The 7,219-nt window shown below is 42.9% G+C and overlaps 1 pseudogene; it reads left to right on the plus strand.

Annotated features, from left to right (window-relative positions):
* Positions 1-209: 209 nt before the first annotated feature.
* Positions 210-5,517, plus strand: LOC139575201 (QRFP-like peptide receptor; annotated as a pseudogene).
* The last annotated feature ends 1,702 nt before the right edge of the window (positions 5,518-7,219 follow it).

A 7,219-nucleotide genomic window follows, 5' to 3' on the forward strand; every position in this document is an offset into this window, starting at 1 on the left:
GAATAATGTGCCTCTTGGTTGATATATTTACCTGCATTATATCCACGTATTTGATTGGGGCACGTGACTACCACCTACCGTGCCACGGGTGGTATTTATTGTTGTGCATACCACGGCTTGGTAAATCGACTTTATCATGTGAATTCACCTGAAAGAATTTTGAAGTGCTTGCCGTTGGGAGTTTTTTTGGGGGGAGGGGGGGGGGGGGGGGTTTACAGAGGATGTGACAAACTAATGCCAGAGTTGAGGACAATGTTTGCAACACTCAATTTGTCCGAGGACACCAATCTAACCAGCACAGATACGCAAATGCAAAATTGGCATAATGTCAGTTTTAGCAGCGATGATCACGTTGGGGAATATTGCAGTTATTATGGTGATTTCTTCATCGGTGTCCGGCTGGTCAAGGAACTCTCGATACTTTTTATTCTCACTCACCGGTGCTGATTCGGCGTTTGGACTGATCATCACGCCCTTGAATCTGTGCGTCAGTCTTGCGAAAGACTACAGTGAAGGCCCAGACTCCCTCTGTCACATTGTGGCTTTCTTCAACGCAACGATCTATTCAACTTGCATGTACACACTGAATACAATAAGTCTAGAAAGATACATTGCAGTGTTTTACCCGCTGAAATACTAATCACTAATGACAAGGAGAAGAATTCTGCTTCTGATCGCCTTTGCATGGTGTTTTCCTCCATTTTTACTTGTGCCCATATATTTCCCTAACGGGACAATTGAGGTCCACTTTTCTACAGCGTCACTGGTTTGCAATCCATCGTACATTAACGTTGACATGCCTCCTCTTCTTTCCTTGTTCAATCATCATGACTTGCGCAAACCTGCGCCTTTGGTTTGCTGCAATGAGACTGCGAGTAAAGATGCGCTCACAACACCTTCACAACACCTGGGTCGTCACAACAGACCCGTAGCATCCAGGGTGCTTGTCCCTGTGATGACTGTGTACTACACATGTTGGACGCCGTGCATAGCGGTAATTATCTATAATGGTGAGTAGGCCTATAGAAATAACCAGTTGGTTTACAACTTGTTGATGGAACATCTAAAATGAAGACAGGTTGCATGTTTTTCCCAAAGTCACTCACCACCCTTCTATACAAGCTCAGGAAAACGCCCGTAACAAATGTTGGCTACAAGGCTGTAAAGTTGACTGGGGTAGGCTACTGAATCAGACTGATACCGGCAGCTTCTGGTATACAGCCTGAAACTAAGCAGTGTAAACGGGAAACGTTTCCTTACAAGCAAGAATCTTGAATAAAATTACATTTACCATACTGGTTGTCAGTATAGTTGGTCATTCAGTGGGTGAACTTCTGAGACAAATTATACACAGGAAAGTGTTATTTACCTGACTTTTTAGACCTGAAATATACACTGCTCAAAAAAATAAAGGGAACACTTAAACAACACAATGTAACTCCAAGTCAATCACACTTCTGTGAAATCAAACTGTCCACTTAGGAAGCAACACTGATTGACAATAAATTTCACATGCTGTTGTGCCAATGGAATAGACAAAAGGTGGAAATTATAGGCAATTAGCAAGACACCCCCAATAAAGGAGTGGTTCTGCAGGTGGTGACCACAGACCAATTCTCAGTTCCTATGCTTCCTGGCTGATGTTTTGGTCACTTTTGAATGCTGGCGGTGCTTTCACTCTAGTGGTAGCATGAGACGGAGTCTACAACCCACACAAGTGGCTCAGGTAGTGCAGCTCATCCAGGATGGCACATCAATGCGAGCTGTGGCAAGAAGGTTTGCTGTGTCTGTCAGCGTAGTGTCCAGAGCATGGAGGCGCTACCAGGAGACAGGCCAGTACATCAGGAGACGTGGAGGAGGCCGTAGGAGGGCAACAACCCAGCAGCAGGACCGCTACCTCCGCCTTTGTGCAAGGAGGAGCACTGCCAGAGCCCTGCAAAATGACCTCCAGCAGGCCACAAATGTGCATGTGTCTGCTCAAACGGTCAGAAACAGACTCCATGAGGGTGGTATGAGGGCCCGACGTCCACAGGTGGGGGTTGTGCTTACAGCCCAACACCGTGCAGGACGTTTGGCATTTGCCAGAGAACACCAAGATTGGCAAATTCGCCACTGGCGCCCTGTGCTCTTCACAGATGAAAGCAGGTTCACACGCACATGTGACAGACGTGACGGAGTCTGGAGACGCCGTGGAGAACGCTCTGCTGCCTGCAACATCCTCCAGCATGACCGGTTTGGCGGTGGGTCAGTCATGGTGTGGGGTAGCATTTCTTTGGGGGGCCGCACAGCCCTCCATGTGCTCGCCAGAGGTAGCCTGACTGCCATTAGGTACCGAGATGAGATCCCCAGACCCCTTGTGAGACCATATGCTGGTGCGGTTGGCCCTGGGTTCCTCCTAATGCAAGACAATGCTAGACCTCATGTGGCTGGAGTGTGTCAGCAGTTCCTGCAAGAGGAAGGCATTGATGCTATGGACTGGCCCGCCCGTTCCCCAGACCTGAATCCAATTGAGCACATATGGGACATCATGTCTCGCTCCATCCACCAACGCCACGTTGCACCACAGACTGTCCAGGAGTTGGCGGATGCTTTAGTCCAGGTCTGGGAGGAGATCCCTCAGGAGACCATCCACCACCTCATCAGGAGCATGCCCAGGCGTTGTAGGGAGGTCATGCAGGCACGTGGAGGCCACACACACTACTGAGCCTCATTTTGACTTGTTCTAAGGACATTACATCAAAGTTGGATCAGCCTGTAGTGTGGTTTTCCACTTTAATTTTGAGTGTGACTCCAAATCCAGACCTCCATGGGTTGATATATTTGATTTCCATTGATCATTTTTGTGTGATTTTGTTGTCAGCACATTCAACTATGTAAAGAAAAAAGTATTTAATAAGAATATTTCATTCATTCAGATCTAGGATGTGTTATTTTAGTGTTCCCTTTATTTTTTTGAGCAGTGTATATCACCTGGCACATGCGGAAAACCATGTAAACACGTGCAAGACGGGTTAGTATGCATGCATCGACGTGCATATCCTTGTGCACGTGACTTGGGTCAGGAGCAAACACATCTTGATTGTCCCACAGTTTGAAGTCTGTAATAATACTTGTCTGTGGATAGTTTCTCAAATTTCGACTCACTGAAGAACCAACACCACGGACAATCGGCAGAGTAAGTTCACATTTTATTCAACGTTCGTGATAGACAATGGATGTTTGGTTCTTTGTAAATGTGTTTGCCTAAAGGCCCCGCATCCTAGGTTCTGTTTGCTAACACTAACTCGGCTAGGAGATCTTAGTTGTGCAATTTCACATATAACTATGTTTGGTGCAGTATTTCTCAAGTGAATAAATGTGCATGAAAACTAAGCGTCTCTCGTTGAATGACAAGAAACACTTGATTGAAGAATCCCGTCCATAGTTCCCACTCCTGCTACAAGTAGTACTGTTGACAATCACTGAAGGGGCGTATACTTCGACTGACTATGCTTGTGCAAAGTCGGTTTTATTTCATAGCCTATGCTGTCCCTTTTCTATGTATTTTTCTCTGTTCTCTCTCCCACCAGCCATCTCGGGCAACATAGTTACGGAGTGGATTGAGTTTGTGGTGGTGTGGCTGCCAACCGCCAACCGTTTCCTCAACTGCATTTTCTACTTCTGGATCACCCACAGCTTCCATAGAAAGTTCTGCCTGCTCTTCCAGTGGCTGTGTCTGTGTGCCCAGATTTGGCCAAGGCCCTGGGCTGCACAGCCAGCTCACAGACTGTAGTCTGGGACAATAACAACACCCTCCAGGAGCGCTGCTCCAGTGTGTTGTCAACCTGCACCCTGGCCAGTGACACCCCCTTCTGAGGGATTAGGCTTCTCATAGACATGGTACTCACTCACATTATTCAATGATACATCTGGTAAGTTTCAAGGCCAAACACCTGAAGGACATTTAAGAGAGCTGCTTGTATTGAGATTGTGGTATCAGGTTATATTTAAAAACAAAGTGTGGCAAGGAGACATGGGAGTGCTGTCAGGCCATAGTTTGGTGTTTGACAGGGCTTTGAAACATCAATCTTCCTCACCATCACTATGCATTTCAAGTTATTTTGAATCTTATTTTTTTTTGAACTCAAACATAATTCTTTTAAATTTTATTCATCCCCAATTGACAGTATTTGGTCCTGTTTTTTTTATTTTTATAGATTTATTTTTTGTTTTACATTTTACTGTCACACCGTGTTGTCAGAATTTCATGTACCACATTTTTAGTTTAGTTATTTTTTTAGTTGGTAAATCCACCAGAATGTAGCCCTCGTCCAGCCATGTCTCCTGCCACCTTGTTTGTATTTGCATTATTAGTATTTTACATGGTGCTACAATTTGATCTGCAGGTTGTCTACAGACCGTCAATATATTGCACTTAAATGTCAAAAAAAAAAAATCATTGATTGAAATTGATATTTAGTCATCAAATAATAAAATGTGTTAGGTGAACTTCACAAGGAAATATTTACATTACAAGTGCTTTGATGGTCTTCAGGCCATCTACTCTGTACACCTATATCTTGTATATCAAAGGCCCGGTGTATACGTAGCAGCCTTGCAAGGTAAACCTTTAAGTCATTGAATTTCATCTCCTGAGAAAGGTAATTAAACGGCTCCAGTGTATAAAGGTCACCACCACACTCATGTCTGTCGGCGTTACCCTTTCCCTCTCTTTGACTTAGCTTCTCATATCACCAGGGTCACCTCCCAATTCATGGTCCCTTTAAAAAAAAAAAAAGTGGTTAAGACTATGCAAAACCATCACTGTCCTACTGTAATCTCTTGAGATTCGTGATGTGGAATGTATGGTGTTTGGCCAAAATCTGAAAATATAGTCCATATTTATTATGAAACTTGCTAAACTCTATTGGTGCTTTCAAATGTGAAAATAAGTACTTGGTCTTTGACTAATGATAGGTTTAATTTGTATTTTGTGAATAGTTGAGTGACTTTGTCGTGTACATAAAATAATTTTATATTGTTTATAAATCAGTGAAAATCCCCCAAAATGTTAGTGACAGGGAAATAAAGCATAATGCCTTTGCGTTAATTAGTCATTTAGTGTGGCATGGAAAAGGAGAGGCAGATTTGAGAAGCTGCCTACATGGAAATTAAGCTCTGCAAGAGGCTTCACTGAATATCACTTATTTCCCACACCGTATTTATTCCAATTTGAGGCCAAGTCAGACACCCCATGGTTTCAGACAGGTTTCTGGGCCTTGGCTCAGGAGATCCAGTCGTAGGTGGTGGGCCGACACATTGTATCTGCTTTAATTTGAGATGATTCGTCTCTGCTGAGGGAGGAGCTGTTTTTTTACACAGTGTATATTTCTTTTTTCTGAACACATTTCTGTTTGTTGGCAATATCCTATTGAACGAATTGCAAAAATCTCTGAAGCTGGAGTCTTAAATGTCCCTCTCTAACTTTAAGCATCAGGTGTCTGAGCAGCTTACCGATCACTGTACCTATACACAGCCAATCTGTAAATAACACATCCGACTACCTCATCCCCATATTATTACTTACCCTCTTGCTCTTTTGCACCCCAGTATCTCTACGTGCACATCATCATCTGCACATCTATCCCTCCAGTATTAATTCTAAATTGTAATTATTTTTGCCTCTAGGGCCTATTTATTGCCTACCTCCCTACTCTTCTACATTTGCACACACTGTACATAAATAGAAAATGTTTGTTTATGTGTAACTCTGTGTTGTTTTTGTTGCACTGCTTTGCTTTATCTTGGCCAGGTCACAGTTGTAAATGAGAACTTGTTCTCAACTGGCCTACCTGGTTAAATAAAGGTGAAATAAAAAATAATAATAAAAAAAGCATAAGCACAGCTGGTGACACCTCGAGAGAGGGATCTCAGTCTGACAAAAGGTAAAGTATTTATTTATTTATTTATGGTATCTATTTAGTTATAGAAACGTGATACCATCAATGCAATCTGTAAAATAACTCCCAACTTTACTTAAAACGTAGGAACCTTAGAAATGTAGCAAGCTAGATACAAGTAGACCTTTTGCTAGCTGGCAGGAGCAGATGGCTTTATCACTAGCATGTCATTCTGGGACAGGGAGCTTTAGCTATAATTATTCCAAGTATTGTAAAGCTAATACAGTCATCGAGACAGAACTCACTAATTTCATTCATGCTGACAAATAAGAACTGCCATATTATCCCTGTCAATAGACCTAGTTGGAGTAGGATGCAGACTACATTTACATTTACATTTAAGTCATTTAGCAGACGCTCTTATCCAGAGCGACATACAAATTTGAAAGTTCATACATATTCATCCTGGTCCCCCCGTGGGGAATGAACCCACAACCCTGGCGTTGCAAGCGCCATGCTCTACCAACTGAGCCACACGGGACTACCCTGCCTTTATTCTCGTAGCCTAGTTATTTTAATTTTAAGACTGTCAAGATGTTCATTTCTACAATCCTTTGCAGCTGTGATTTCTTTGATTCAATCTTGTATCACGTTTGTCTCCCACAATCTATTCAGCTCTCCTCTCCTGTGTCCTGCTCACAGAGATCAACTAAGTGCTGCTCAGCTGATTCACTCACCTGTGTGGAGAACCATTCTACTGCAGTTTGAACTATCCCTGTCGTCACTATTAAACATTGAGACCCCATATGCATTTGTCTGTGGATTTTGTTAAGGCTACACAGTCTAGTGTATTTTAGAGTTGACAAGCACCAACTACAGATACACATGCTTGTTAGAATAAATTCAATATAGAATCAGTTTTGTTGAGTTGAAAATAGATAACATATTTTACTATTGTAATATGCAGTGGGGAGAATTCTATTGTCCCTGTCAGGAGCCCAGGCTTTTGCCATAGATGGTTGAGTTCTCGTCTCTGAACCACACAATCTTAAGATTGCATTGTGCTAAGGCACTTCTCGACAGTGGTGACCGAGGTGTGATTCTTTTAGAACACCTATGGGGCCTTGGCACATGATTGCTCCTAGAGAGAGAGGGGAATACTGAAGCATGTGTTGAGTTCTACTGTCTCCATCAGAGGCTCAGGCATAGATTGTAAAAGCTCTAATTTCTGGACTGCAACATTGTAAGAGTGTATCCCCCCGTGACACCTCTCTCTCTCTATATATATATGTAGGTTACATTTGATTTAGATACTTCAAATATTGCCTGAGACACCTTTG

Source organism: Salvelinus alpinus, chromosome 5, assembly GCF_045679555.1.
Source record: "Salvelinus alpinus chromosome 5, SLU_Salpinus.1, whole genome shotgun sequence".
Taxonomy (NCBI): Eukaryota; Metazoa; Chordata; class Actinopteri; order Salmoniformes; family Salmonidae; genus Salvelinus; species Salvelinus alpinus.